The 13,603-nt window shown below is 58.3% G+C and overlaps 1 non-coding gene across 1 annotated transcript; it reads right to left on the reverse strand.

The window, feature by feature from the left end:
* Window positions 1-508: 508 nt before the first annotated feature.
* On the reverse strand, window positions 509-627 carry LOC131872657 (5S ribosomal RNA). Its single transcript, XR_009370771.1, has one exon. It is a non-coding gene; the product is annotated as a 5S ribosomal RNA (ribosomal RNA).
* Window positions 628-13,603: the final 12,976 nt, after the last annotated feature.

Below are 13,603 nucleotides of genomic sequence, written 5' to 3' on the forward strand. Positions count from 1 at the left end.
TTTTTTTTACAATCTCTCAAGTGGGAAATTCTATAATCTCAACTTTTTTTGCCTTTTCAGGAAACTTTTGAATGGAGCGCATCATTGGTGCGCTCCGAAGTGTGCTCCAAAGCTCTCTCCAGCTGCGTGCACCTGCCCCGGCCGCGCACCCGGCCCCGCCCAGCTTCGCTCACCTGTCCCGGGCGTCTGGTGCGGAACCTTAGAGTAAGAAACATCACCGTGCACCTTGGCCAACGTGCGCGACTCGACCGAGCGCGCACTGGCCGAGGTGCACACCGATTTCACCTGGGTGCGCGCGCAGCACCTCGGGCGCACCGGGGTGCGCGCACAACGCCCGGGTTGCACCGTGGCCTGTGTGCTCGGGGCGCCTCGGGTGCGCGCTCGGTGTCGCCCCCGCGCGCGCGGTAGTGCGGGCAGCGCACCCCGGCCCGGCCCGGCCCCGACGAGAACGCAAACGGGCAAAAGGTTTATTCAAATAGCATTGCGACGCCCGGCGAAAAACTAAAAAAGGGTGCAACACCGGGACTTCCCGGGAGGTCACCCATCCCAGTACTACTCCGGCCCAAGCGCGCTTAACTGCGGAGTTCTGATGGGATCCGGTGCACTAACGCTGGTATGATCGCACCCGTTATGAGCTTGTCGCAGTGTGTACTTAGCAAACCGCGACCCACGTGCGAATCCACCCCGGCCACCCACCCCCGTCGAGGTGCACACCCTCCCTCGCGAAGTGCGCCCCGTTCGCCAAGTGTGAGCCCTGCCCGGGTGCGCGCACCTTGCTAGGGCGTCGGGTGTGCACCCGGCCCGGCCTACGTGCGTGCACCTGGAGGGGGCGTCGTGTGCGTGCAGTGTCCCGTCTGCAACGCGGTGCCCACACACCACCTCGGGCGCAACGACCTGCGCTCACATGTGGGCCGAGTGCACCTTGGTGCATGTTCGGGGCGCCTCGGGTGCACGCTCGATCTTGCCCCGGTGCACCAAGGCGCTCGGTTTGCCCCGGGTGCGCACTTGGTGCAAGGTGGGCACCCAAAATAGGGATCAAGCACCAAAACACAAGTTTCGGGATGCAAAATGGGACCCAAGGACCACAAATGCGTTCCAAGACCCATGATGGGTCCACGAGAACAAAAATGTGTTCCGAGACTTAATAAACAAATATTGGGTTTTAGGAGAAGAAACATGCTCTGATGCCCAAAACGAGAATCGACCCCGAAAAGGCCACAGGCCAAAAGTGGGATGCGAGACAAAAAAAAATGGGACCCGAGGACCAAAATTGGGTTCCCAGGTCGAAGACAGGGCAACCGGACAAGAAACGACCTCTAAGGCTCGAAATGAGTCCCGACGACTAAAACTTGACAAGAAGCACCCATCAGGCACCCAACTCGACACCCATGGGATGCCGACCCACCCGGGCTTCCACCTAGCACACCTTGGCACCCACCCACCCTCGCACCCAACCTCGCACCCAACTTAGCACCTTTGAACCCACATTGGCACTCACCCTGACCCTGGCACCTTGGAACCCACATTGGCACTCACCTTGACCCTGGCACCCACCTTTGCACTCACCTTGGGACCCACCCTGGCTCCCACCTCGGCACCCACCCAGACACCCACCTTGGTTCCTTGGCACCCACCTTGGATCCTTGGCACCCACCCCGACACCCACCTTGGCACGCAACTTGGCTACTTGCCACCCACCTTGGCTCCTTGACGCCCACCCCGACAACCACCCCGTGACCTACCCTGGCTAGGGTTGGTGCACACCCACCCTGGTGCCCACCTTGGCACCCACCCTATGACCCACCTTGGCACGCACCTTAGTACCCACCCCGTTACCCACCCTAGGACCCACCCCGTGACCCACCTTGGCCAGGGTGGGTGCACCCACCCTGGTGCCCACCTTGGCACCCACCCATCCTAGCACCCAGCCTGTGACCGGGCTTGGAACCCAACCTTGCACCCGCACCCGTCTTGGCCAGTGTGGGTGCGCACCCATCCTGGCACCCACGTTGTGACACACCCTTTAACCCACGCACCCTAGCACCCACGTTGGCACCCACCTTGGAACCCAACCTAGCAACTTGGCACCCACCCCGTGACCCACCTTGGCATCCACCATAGCAGTCGCCGACTTGGCACCCACCTCGGCACCCACCTTGACACTTGTGGACCCACCTTGCCACTCACCCTAGCATCGACCCATCCTAGCACCCACCCTGGCACCTTTGCACCCTAGCACTCACCCATCCTAGCACCTAACCTGTGACCCACCTTGACACTCACCCTCGCACCCACCTTGGAACCCAACCTAGCACCCACCCACCCTGACACCAACCCTAGCACCTACCCACCCTTGCACCCACCCTGTGACCCATCTTGGCACCCACCCATCCTACCACTCAACCTATCACCCACCTTCTCACCCACCTTGGCATCCACCTTAGCACCCACCCACACTGGCACCTTGGCACCCACCTCGGGCAAGGTGGGTGCACACCCACCCTGGCACCCAATTTAGAACCCACCGAGCATGTTACCCACCTTGGCACCCACATTGCAGCCCACCCTAGTACCCACCCTATGACCCACATTGGCATCCACACCCTAGCACCCAGGCACCTCGACACCCGCCTTGACACCCACCCTAGCACTGAACCTGTGACCCACCTTGGAACTCACCCTAGAACCCACCCACCCTGTGAACCACCTTGGCATCCACCTTAGCACCCACCCACCTTGGCACCCACTCTAGCACTCACCCATCCTAACACCCAACTTGTTACCCACCTTGGCACCCGCCCTCGCGTCCACCTTGAAACCCACCCTAGCACCCACCCACGCAGGAGCCCACCTTGGCACCCAACCTAACACCCACGCATCCTGGCACCCAACTTGTGACCCACCTTGGAACCCACCCTAGTACCCACCTTTGAACCCACTATATCACCAACCCACCTTGGCACCCACCCTATGACCCTCTTTGGAATCCACCCTAGCACGCACCCACCCTGGCACCCACCATGGAGCGCACCCTAGCACCCACCCACCTCGGCACGCACCTCAACACCCACCTTGGTGTGCGCACTGCGCCAACCTCTCAAAGACCCTATGTGGTGCGCTCCAAAGTGTACACCTTTGGTGCGCTCCAAGGTGCGCACCTTTGGTGCACACCGAGGTGCACACCAAAGTGTGCACCGAGGTGAGCACCAAAGTGCACTCCAGGGTGCACACCAAGGCGTGCACCTTTGGTGCGGTCAATGCAAACGAATTCGGAAGTTGGGGTCGATGTCCTAATCGCTGCTGCAGACTACACGTATGAGAATCGGACAAATAGCTTTATATAGGGGAGGTGTTGCGTTTGATGGGTCGACTCCCCTGGTTGTGTGCACTGCACCAACTTCAAAGACCCTGTCTTGTTTAAGAAGTCAAAAGTTGGGGTGGATGTCCTAATCATTGCTGCAGTCTACGCATGTATGAGAATCAGACAAATAGCTTATATAGGGGAGGTGTTGCATTCGGTGGGTTGACTCCCCTGGTTGTGCGCACTGCGCCAACCTCAAAGACCCCGCATAGCAGAAGAAGTCGGAAGTCGGATTTTGGTGAGCACCAAGGCGTGCACCTTTGGTGCGGTCAACGCAGACGAATTCAGAAGTTGGGGTGGATGTCCTAATCGTTGTTGCAGGCTACACATGTATGAGAATCAGACAAATAGCTTATATAGGGGAGGTGTTGGGTTTGATGGGTCAACTCCCTTGGTTGTGCGCATTACGCCAACCTCAAAGACCTTGTTTTCGTTAAGAAGTCAAAAGTTGGGGTCAATGTCCTAATGGCTCCTGCAGGCTACACATGTATGAGAATCGGACAAATAGCTTATATAGGGGAGGTGTTGGGTTTGATGGGTCGACTCCCCTGGTTGTGCGCATTACGTCAACCTCAAAGACCTTGTTTTCGTTAAGAAGTCAAAAGTTGGGGTCGATGTCCTAATTGCTCCTGTAGACTACACATGTATGAGAATCAGACAAATAGCTTATATAGGGGAGGTGTTGGGTTTGATGGGTTGACTCCCCTAGTTGTTCGCATTACACCAACCTCAAAGACCTTGTTTTCGTTTAGAAGCCGAAAGTTGGGGTCGATGTCCTAATTGCTCCTGCAGGCTACGCATGTATGAGAATCAGACAAATAGCTTATATAGGGGAGGTGTTGGGTTTGATGGGTCGACTCCCCTGGTTGTGCGCATTGCGCCAACCTCAAAGACCCTGCATTGCGGATGAAGTCGAAAGTCAGAGTTTGGTGTGCTACAAGGTGTGGTCGAAGGTGCTCACCTAGGTGTGCACCTTTGGAGCACAGGAAAAGTGCCCTCCAAAAGTGCGCACCTTTGGAGTGCACAAAAGTGCCCTCCAAAAGTGCGCACCTTTGGAGCGCAGAAAAGTGCCCTCCAAAAAGTGCCCTCCAAAAGTGCGCACCTTTGGAGCGCAGAAAAGTGCCCTCCAAAAAGTGCCCTCCAAAAGTGCGCACCTTTGGAGCGCAGAAAAGTGCCCTCCAAAAAGTGCCCTCCAAAAGTGCGCACCTTTGGAGCGCAGAAAAGTGCCCTCCAAAAAGTGCCCTCCAAAAGTGCGCACCTTTGGAGCGCAGAAAAGTGCCCTCCAAAAAGTGCCCTCCAAAAGTGCGCACCTTTGGAGCGCAGAAAAGTGCCCTCCAAAAAGTGCCCTCCAAAAGTGCGCACCTTTGGAGCGCAGAAAAGTGCCCTCCAAAAAGTGCCCTCCAAAAGTGCGCACCTTTGGAGCGCAGAAAAGTGCCCTCCAAAAAGTGCCCTCCAAAAGTGCGCACCTTTGGAGCGCAGAAAAGTGCCCTCCAAAAAGTGCCCTCCAAAAGTGCGCACCTTTGGAGCGCAGAAAAGTGCCCTCCAAAAAGTGCCCTCCAAAAGTGCGCACCTTTGGAGCGCAGAAAAGTGCCCTCCAAAAAGTGCCCTCCAAAAGTGCGCACCTTTGGAGCGCAGAAAAGTGCCCTCCAAAAGTGCGCACCTTTGGAGCGCACAAAAGTGCCCTCCAAAAGTGCGCACTTTTGGTGCGCACCAAGGCGCTGGTTCGGTCGTTGCAGGCGAGTTCGGAAGTTGGGGTCGATGTCCTGAGCGGAGGTGCAAACTACACAGGTGTCGGAATCGGACAAATAGCTTATATAGGGGAGGTGTATGCTTCGATGGGTCGACTCCCCAGGTTGAGCGCACCGCGCCAACCTCAAAGACCCTACGGTATGGATGAAGTCGGAAGTTGGGTCCGATGACCGATTCGATTAGTAGGTATGCTCATGAGGTCGGAATTTGGGTCCGATGACCTGCCATGTGCAGGAAGGCGAATGTTGACACTGTGCGTTGCAAGGTGCACACCAAGGCGCTGGTGCGGTCTTTTTAGTCGAGTTCGGAAGTTGGGGTCGATGTCCTGATCGGAGGTGCAAGCTACACAGGTGTGGGAATCGGACAAATAGCTTATATAGGGGAGGTGTATGCTTCGTTGGGTCGACTCCCCGGGTTGAGCGCACCGCGCCAACCTCAAAGACCCTACGGTATGGATGAAGTCGGAAGTTGGGTCCGATGACCGATTCGATATGTAGGCATACTCGCGAGGTCGGAATTTGGGTCCGATGACCTGCCACGTGCAGGAAGGCGAATGTTGGCACTGTGCGTTGCAAGGTGCGCACCAAGGCGCTGGTTCGGTCGTTGGAGGCGAGTTCGGAAGTTGGGGTCGATGTCTTGATCGGAGGTGCAAACTACACAGGTGTGGGAATCGGACAAATAGCTTATATAGGGGAGGTGTATGCTTCGTTGGGTCGACTCCCCGGGTTGAGCGCACCGCGCCAACCTCAAAGACCCTACGGTATGGATGAAGTCGGAAGTTGGGTCCGATGACCGATTCGATATGTAGGCATACTCGCGAGGTCGGAATTTGGGTCCGATGACCTGCCATGTGCAGGAAGGCGAATGTTGGGACTGTGCGTCGCAAGGTGCGCACCAAGGCGCTGGTGCCGTCGTTGCAGTCGAGTTCGGAAGTTGGGGTCGATGTCCTGGTCAGAGGTGCAAACTACACAGGTGTGGGAATCGGACAAATAGCTTATATAGGGGAGGTGTATGCTTCGATGGGTCGACTCCCTGGGTTGAGCGCACCGCGCCAACCTCAAAGACCCTACAGTATGGATGAAGTCGGAAGTTGGGTCCGATGACCGATTCGATACGTAGGCATATTGGCGAGGTCTGAATTTGTGTCCGATGACCTGCCATGCGCAGGAAGGCGGAATTTGGGTCCGATGACCGAGTTGATGGCGTGCCATGCGCAGAAAGGCGGAATTTGGGTCCGATGACCGAGTTGATGTTGATGGCCCGCCATGCACAGGAAGGCGGAATTTGGGTCCGATGACCGATTTGAAGGCGTGCCATACGCAAAAAGGCGGAGTTTGGGTCCGATGACCGAGTTGATATTGATGGCCCGCCATGCGCAGGAAGGCGGAATTTGGGTCCGATGACCTGACATACGCATGGAGTCCGACTCGGGGGCCGATGTTCGATTCGATGACTTGCATTGTGGGTAAAGTCGGAAGTTGTGGTCTTTGACCCGATTCGATGACCAGACTTCGGCTGCTTGAGAATCGGACAAATAACTTATATAGGGGAGGTAGTGTTCTCGAGCATCCTCCCCCCGTGCCCGTTTATGTCGATTGATGCTGGTGCTCGACTGGTTGGAGCGCTCGGATGCAAAAATCTTGCACCAGGATTTATCGATTGTGATGGACACGGCAAGTCTCCTGATTGCTATGCAGGAGCTCATCGTGAATCTCTATGCGGCCTTGGTATGGACTCGACCTGCGGAATGGTTCGGCAATGGTAGTCGCTCCAACACGTCCTTGCAATGGCCACAGAGGTGATTCGACTAGAGCTCCAGTCTAGCTTTTGGGTTGCTTGGCGGACTGGTATAGCCGCGATCGAGTTCCGGCCATGAACGTTTTAGATAGCTCTTGGGCTTTCTGGGACGGAAGTCGGAAGTTTGGGCTGTTGTCCGATTTGATGACCATTCTTCGGATGTGTGAGAATCGGACAAATAACTTATATAGGGGACTGTGTTGTCTCACGCAGCCCCCTCCGTGCCCCTCTATCTCGACCGATGTTGGTGCTTGAAAGGGTTGGGATCGCTCGGATTTATAAACGTGCACCACCATTTGTCGAGTGTGAGGGACGCGGCAGGTCTCCTAAATGCTATGCGGGCGCTCTCTGAGAATCTCTATCCGGCCTCGACACAGACTAGTCTTGCTGAATGGTTTGGCACTGGTAGTCGATCCAACACGTCGTTGTTGTGGCCGCCTAGGCGATTCGATTCGAGCCCCCGTCTAGCTTTTGGGTTGCTTGGCGGATTTTGCCCTATCCGCAAGTGAGCTCGGTCCCTAAACGTTCGAGAAACCCGATTGCTATGCGCCGACTCTCTTTCTTGCGAGCCTCCATCTAGCTTTTGGGTCTCTACGGAACGGAAGTCGGAATCTGGGACCGTTGTTTGATTCGACGAGGCAGACTACGGTTGTGCGAGAATCGGACAAATAACTTATATAGGGGAGGTGTTGACTGGAGCATTCTCCCCCGTGCCCCTCTAACTCGACCAATGCTGGCGCTCGAACGGTGGTAGCGCTCGGATTTTCATTGAGCGCCAGCATTGGTCGATTTAGAGGGGCATGCGAGATTCCCGAATGCTATGCGAGGGCTCTAACGGAAATGTCTATTGGTTTCGGTATGGATGCAATTGCGAGTGGTTCGGCAAAGGTAGTCGTTCCGATGCGTCCATGTCGTGGCCAAATCGATAATTCGATTTGAGCCCTCGTATAGCATTTGGGTCTCTCGATGTGATTCCGCATTCCAGTCCCTTTGGGCACTGCTTGAGCCGCATCCCAGGGGGTTCCCTTCCCAATAATCTGCCTCGCAACCCGATTGCTATGCGGTGAGGCTCCTCGGCCGCCTCGGAACTATCTGTGTATCAGACGCATCGCGGGATAAGGGGTTGGCAACGGTAGTCGCCCCAAGCGCGTCCGATGCTTGGACCATTCCGAGGCGGCCCTGAAGCCTCTTCCGTCTAGCCGTTGGGTCCTTCTCGCCGCATCCCTCGCCTCGCACCCCGATTGCTATGCGGTGAGGCTCCTCGGCCGCCTCGGAACTATCTGTGTATCGGACGCGTCGCGGGATAAGGGGTTGTCACTGGTAGTCGCCCCAAGCGCGTCCGATGCTTGGACCATTCCGAGGCGGCCCTGAAGCCTCTTCCGTCTAGCCGTTGGGTCCTTCTCGCCGCATCCCTCGCCTCGCACCCCGATTGCTATGCGGTGAGGCTCCTCGGCCGCCTCGGAACTATCTGTGTATCGGACGCGTCGCGGGATAAGGGGTTGTCATTGGTAGTCGCCCCAAGCGCGTCCGATGCTTGGACCATTCCGAGGCGGCCCTGAAGCCTCTTCCGTCTAGCCGTTGGGTCCTTCTCGCCGCATCCCTCGCCTCGCACCCCGATTGCTATGCGGTGAGGCTCCTCGGCCGCCTCGGAACTATCTGTGTATCGGACGCGTCGCGGGATAAGGGGTTGTCACTGGTAGTCGCCCCAAGCGCGTCCGATGCTTGGACCATTCCGAGGCGGCCCTGAAGCCTCTTCCGTCTAGCCGTTGGGTCCTTCTCGCCGCATCCCTCGCCTCGCACCCCGATTGCTATGCGGTGAGGCTCCTCGGCCGCCTCGGAACTATCTGTGTATCGGACGCGTCGCGGGATAAGGGGTTGTCACTGGTAGTCGCCCCAAGCGCGTTCGATGCTTGGACCATTCCGAGGCGGCCCTGAAGCCTCTTCCGTCTAGCCGTTGGGTCCTTCTCGCCGCATCCCTCGCCTCGCACCCCGATTGCTATGCGGTGAGGCTCCTCGGCCGCCTTGGAACTATCTGTGTATCGGACGCGTCGCGGGATAAGGGGTTGTCACTGGTAGTCGCCCCAAGCGCGTCCGATGCTTGGACCATTCCGAGGCGGACCCGAAGCCTCTTCCGTCTAGCCGTTGGGTCCTTCTCGCCGCATCCTTCGCCTCGCACCCCGATTGCTATGCGGTGAGGCTCCTCGGCCGCCTCGGAACTATCTGTGTATCGGACGCGTCGCGGGATAAGGGGTTGTCACTGGTAGTCGCCCCAAGCGCGTCCGATGCTTGGACCATTCCGAGGCGGACCCGAAGCCTCTTCCGTCTAGCCGTTGGGTCCTTCTCGCCGCATCCCTCGCCTCGCACCCCGATTGCTATGCGGTGAGGCTCCTCGGCCGCCTTGGAACTATCTGTGTATCGGACGCGTCGCGGGATAAGGGGTTGTCACTGGTAGTCGCCCCAAGCGCGTCCGATGCTTGGACCATTCCGAGGCGGACCCGAAGCCTCTTCCGTCTAGCCGTTGGGTCCTTCTCGCCGCATCCCTCGCCTCGCACCCCGATTGCTATGCGGTGAGGCTCCTCGGCCGCCTTGGAACTATCTGTGTATCGGACGCGTCGCGGGATAAGGGGTTGTCACTGGTAGTCGCCCCAAGCGCGTCCGATGCTTGGACCATTCCGAGGCGGACCCGAAGCCTCTTCCGTCTAGCCGTTGGGTCCTTCTCGCCGCATCCCTCGCCTCGCACCCCGATTGCTATGCGGTGAGGCTCCTCGGCCGCCTTGGAACTATCTGTGTATCGGACGCGTCGCGGGATAAGCGGTTGTCACTGGTAGTCGCCCCAAGCGCGTCCGATGCTTGGACCATTCCGAGGCGGCCCCGAAGCCTCTTCCGTGTAGCCGTTGGGTCGTTCTCGCCGCATCCCTCGCCTCGCACCCCGATTGCTATGCGGTGAGGCTCCTCGGCCGCCTTGGAACTATCTGTGTATCGGACGCGTCGTGGGATAAGGGGTTGTCACTGGTAGTCGCCCCAAGCGCGTCCGATGCTTGGACCATTCCGAGGCGGCCCCGAAGCCTCTTCCGTGTAGCCGTTGGGTCCTTCTCGCCGCATCCCTCGCCTCGCACCCCGATTGCTATGCGGTGAGGCTCCTCGGCCGCCTTGGAACTATCTGTGTATCGGACGCGTCGCGGGATAAGGGGTTGTCACTGGTAGTCGCCCCAAGCGCGTCCGATGCTTGGACCATTCCGAGGCGGACCTGAAGCCTCTTCCCTCTAGCCGTTGGGGCTTTCTCGCCGCATCCCTCGCCTCGCACCCTGATTGCTATGCTGTGAGGCTCCTTGGCCGCCTTGGAACTATCTGTGTATCGGACGCATCGCGGGATAAGGGGTTGGCAGTGGTAGTCGCCCCAAGCGCATCCGATGCTTGGACCATTCCGAGGCGGCCCTGCAGCCTCTTCCGTCTAGCCGTTGGGGCCATCTCGCCGCATCCCCCACCTCGCACCACGATTGCTATGCGGTGAGGCTCCTTGGCCGCCTCGGAACTATCTGTGTATCGGACGCATCGCGGGATAAGGGGTTGTCACTGGTAGTCGCCCCAAGCGCGTCCGATGCTTGGACTATTCCGAGGCGGCCCTGCAGCCTCTTCCGTCTAGCCGTTGGGGCCATCTCGCTGCATCCCCCACCTCCTCGGCCGCCTCGGAACTATCTGTGTATCGGACGCATCGCGGGATAAGGGGTTGGCAGTGGTAGTCGCCCCAAGTGCGTCCGATGCTTGGACTATTCCGAGGCAGCCCTGCAGCCTCTTCCGTCTAGCCTTTGGGGCCATCTCGCCGCATCCCTCGCCTCGCACCCCGATTGCTATGCGGTGAGGCTCCTCGGCCGCCTGGGAACTATCTTCGTATCGGACGCATCGCGGGATAAGGGGTTGTCACTGGTAGTCGCCCCAAGCGCGTCCGATGCTTGGACTATTCCGAGGCGGCCCTGTGGCCTCTTCCGTCTAGCCGTTGGGGCCATCTCGCCGCATCCCCCACCTCGCACCCCGATTGCTATGCGGTGAGGCTCTTCGGCCGCCTTGGAACTATCTTCGTATCGGACGCATCGCGGGATAAGGGGTTGTCACTGGTAGTGGCCCCAAGCGCGTCCGATGCTTGGACTATTCCGAGGCGGCCCTGCAGCCTCTTCCGTCTAGCCGTTGGGGCCATCTCGCCGCATCCCCCACCTCGCACCCCGATTGCTATGCGGTGAGGCTCCTCGGCCGCCTTGGAACTATCTTCGTATCGGACGCATCGCGGGATAAGGGGTTGTCACTGGTAGTCGCCCCAAGCGCGTCCGATGCTTGGACTATTCCGACGCGGCCCTGTGGCCTCTTCCGTCTAGCCGTTGGGGCCATCTCGCCGCATCCCCCACCTCGCACCCCGATTGCTATGCGGTGAGGCTCCTCGGCCGCCTTGGAACCATCTTCGTATCGGACGCATCGCGGGATAGGGGGCTGTCACTGGTAGTCGCCCCAAGCGTGTCCGATGCTTGGACCATTCCTAGGCGGCCCTGAAGCCTCTTCCGTCTAGCCGTTGGGGCCTTCCCGCCCCATCCCTCGCCTCGCACCCCCGATTGCTATGCGGTGAGGCTCCTCGGCCGCCTTGGAACCATCTGTGTATCGGACGCATCGCGGGATAAGGGGTTGGCACTGGCAGTCGCCCCAAGCGCGTCCGATGCTTGGACCATTCCGAGGTGGCCCTGAAGCCTCTTCCGTCTAGCCGTTGGGGCCTTCCCGCCCCATCCCTCGCCTCGCACCCCGATTGATATGCGGTGAGGCTCCTCGGCCGCCTTGGAACTATCTGTGTATCGGACGCATCGCGGGATAAGGGGTTGGCACTGGTAGTCGTCCCAATCGCATCCGATGCTTGGACCATTCCGAGGCGGCCCTGCAGCCTCTTCCGTTTAGCCGTCGGGGCCTTCCCGCCGCATCCCTCGCCTCGCATCCCGATTCCTATGCGGTGAGTCTTCTCGGCCGCCGCGGAACTATACCTGTTATTGCTACTGCATCCTTCGGCTGGTAACCTCCTCTGCCGCCTTGGAACGTTCTCTTTGTCGGACGCGTCGCGGGATAAGGGGTTGGCACTGGTAGTCGCCCCAAGCGCGCCCGATGCATAGACCGCTCCGAGTCGACCTTGCTTTCAGCCTCTCACATGCATAGACCTCTCTGAGTCGACCCTGCAGCCTCTCACGTTTAGCCTTTGGAATCTCGCCTCACAACATGATTGCTATCCTTGATGCATCCCTTGCCTCGAGCCCTGATTGCTTTCTTGGCTGCATCCCTCCTCTCCTCACAGCCCGGTTGTCATCACTGCTTCATCCGTCGCTTCATGCATTCTGGCTGCTGGGCCCTTCCCACCGCACACCTCGATTGCTATCTCTTCTGCATCACACACCCCGATTGCTATCTCTGCTACATCCCTCGGCTCTCACTTCTGCATCCTTCGCCTCACACCTCGATTGCTATCAATGCTGCATCCGTAACCTCACACCCCGATTGCTATGCGGGGAGGCTCCTTGGCCGCCTTGGAAATTTCTGTGTGTCGGACGCACCGCGGGATAAGGGGTTGGCACTGGTAGTCGCCCCAAGTGCGCCCGATTCTTAGACCGCTTCGAGGTGACCTCGTAGCCTCTTTCGTCCAGGCTTCCTGCCTTCAACGCCCTTTTTACACCTCGATTGCTATGCGCGGGCTCGTTGGCGTCTATCACCTCTCTGCGAAGAGTGGCACGATGATTGTTGGGGTAAATCGTAGCAGTCCGATCTCTGGCCTTGGGCCATTGTGAGGGCTGATCGATTTCCTGTGCGCATCTCGTGTTCGCCCAGTAACAGACTCGACGACTTGTAATCGGTCTTGTTCCCGATTGTTCCTGGAGGTAGTCTTCGGAACTCTTGGATTTGACCTGTCACTCGAACTGTCCTCTTCCGAGGATGCTTGTGTGTGTGTGCTTGTGCCATTTCCTTGGCGGTATTAACGAGATATTAAAGAGCGGAGTGAGCGCCTCGCCCAGCTATGTTTGGGGCTCTCACTCCCTTACCCGGTGTGCGACCGCTTTGCACGTAGGTTGCGGAGCATCGCGACTCTTTCGATGTTTGGCGGTTGTCTTCCGGTGATGCGTTGGTCCCGAAGTGCACGTTACTAGCATTTCTGCCATTGTTCTCGATCTTTGGCACGTTCCTTCGTTGCAATTGGATATATATCTCCGTTTATACGCGCAGGCTTCTCCCGCCTATTCAGCGCTGTCCCACTCTCAGCACTCTCGTGGTCTCCTTGGCTTCTCTCTCCCGTGAGCGAGCTCTCTTCTCGAGTCTTTTCCATGTCCCATGGAGGTTGCCTTGCGAAATTCGGGCACACAAACGTGACCGGATAAGAGCGGAATTGCCTATGAGGAGAAGCTCACCTTAGGGAGCAGCAATGCCGAGTGTTTCGACAGAGGGTAGAGGGGGCGTTGTTTGGGCGGTTGCACAAAAGAGTGCTACGTTTGCACTGAAGGTTGCTTCTTCGTCTCCGACGAACTCTTCGAGGCAAAAAAGCTTGTTTACGGGGTCGAGGTGGGACTGTTCGTGCGAGTTGCGCCACCAAAAGTGCGTAGGGGGCATATACCTGGGAAATGGATGTCTCTGAGTGGCCTTACTCGGTCGCGTGCACGGTGCATTCTCTAACGGCAGGACTGT

Source organism: Cryptomeria japonica, unplaced genomic scaffold (assembly GCF_030272615.1).
Source record: "Cryptomeria japonica unplaced genomic scaffold, Sugi_1.0 HiC_scaffold_718, whole genome shotgun sequence".
In the NCBI taxonomy this organism is placed as follows: Eukaryota; Viridiplantae; Streptophyta; class Pinopsida; order Cupressales; family Cupressaceae; genus Cryptomeria; species Cryptomeria japonica.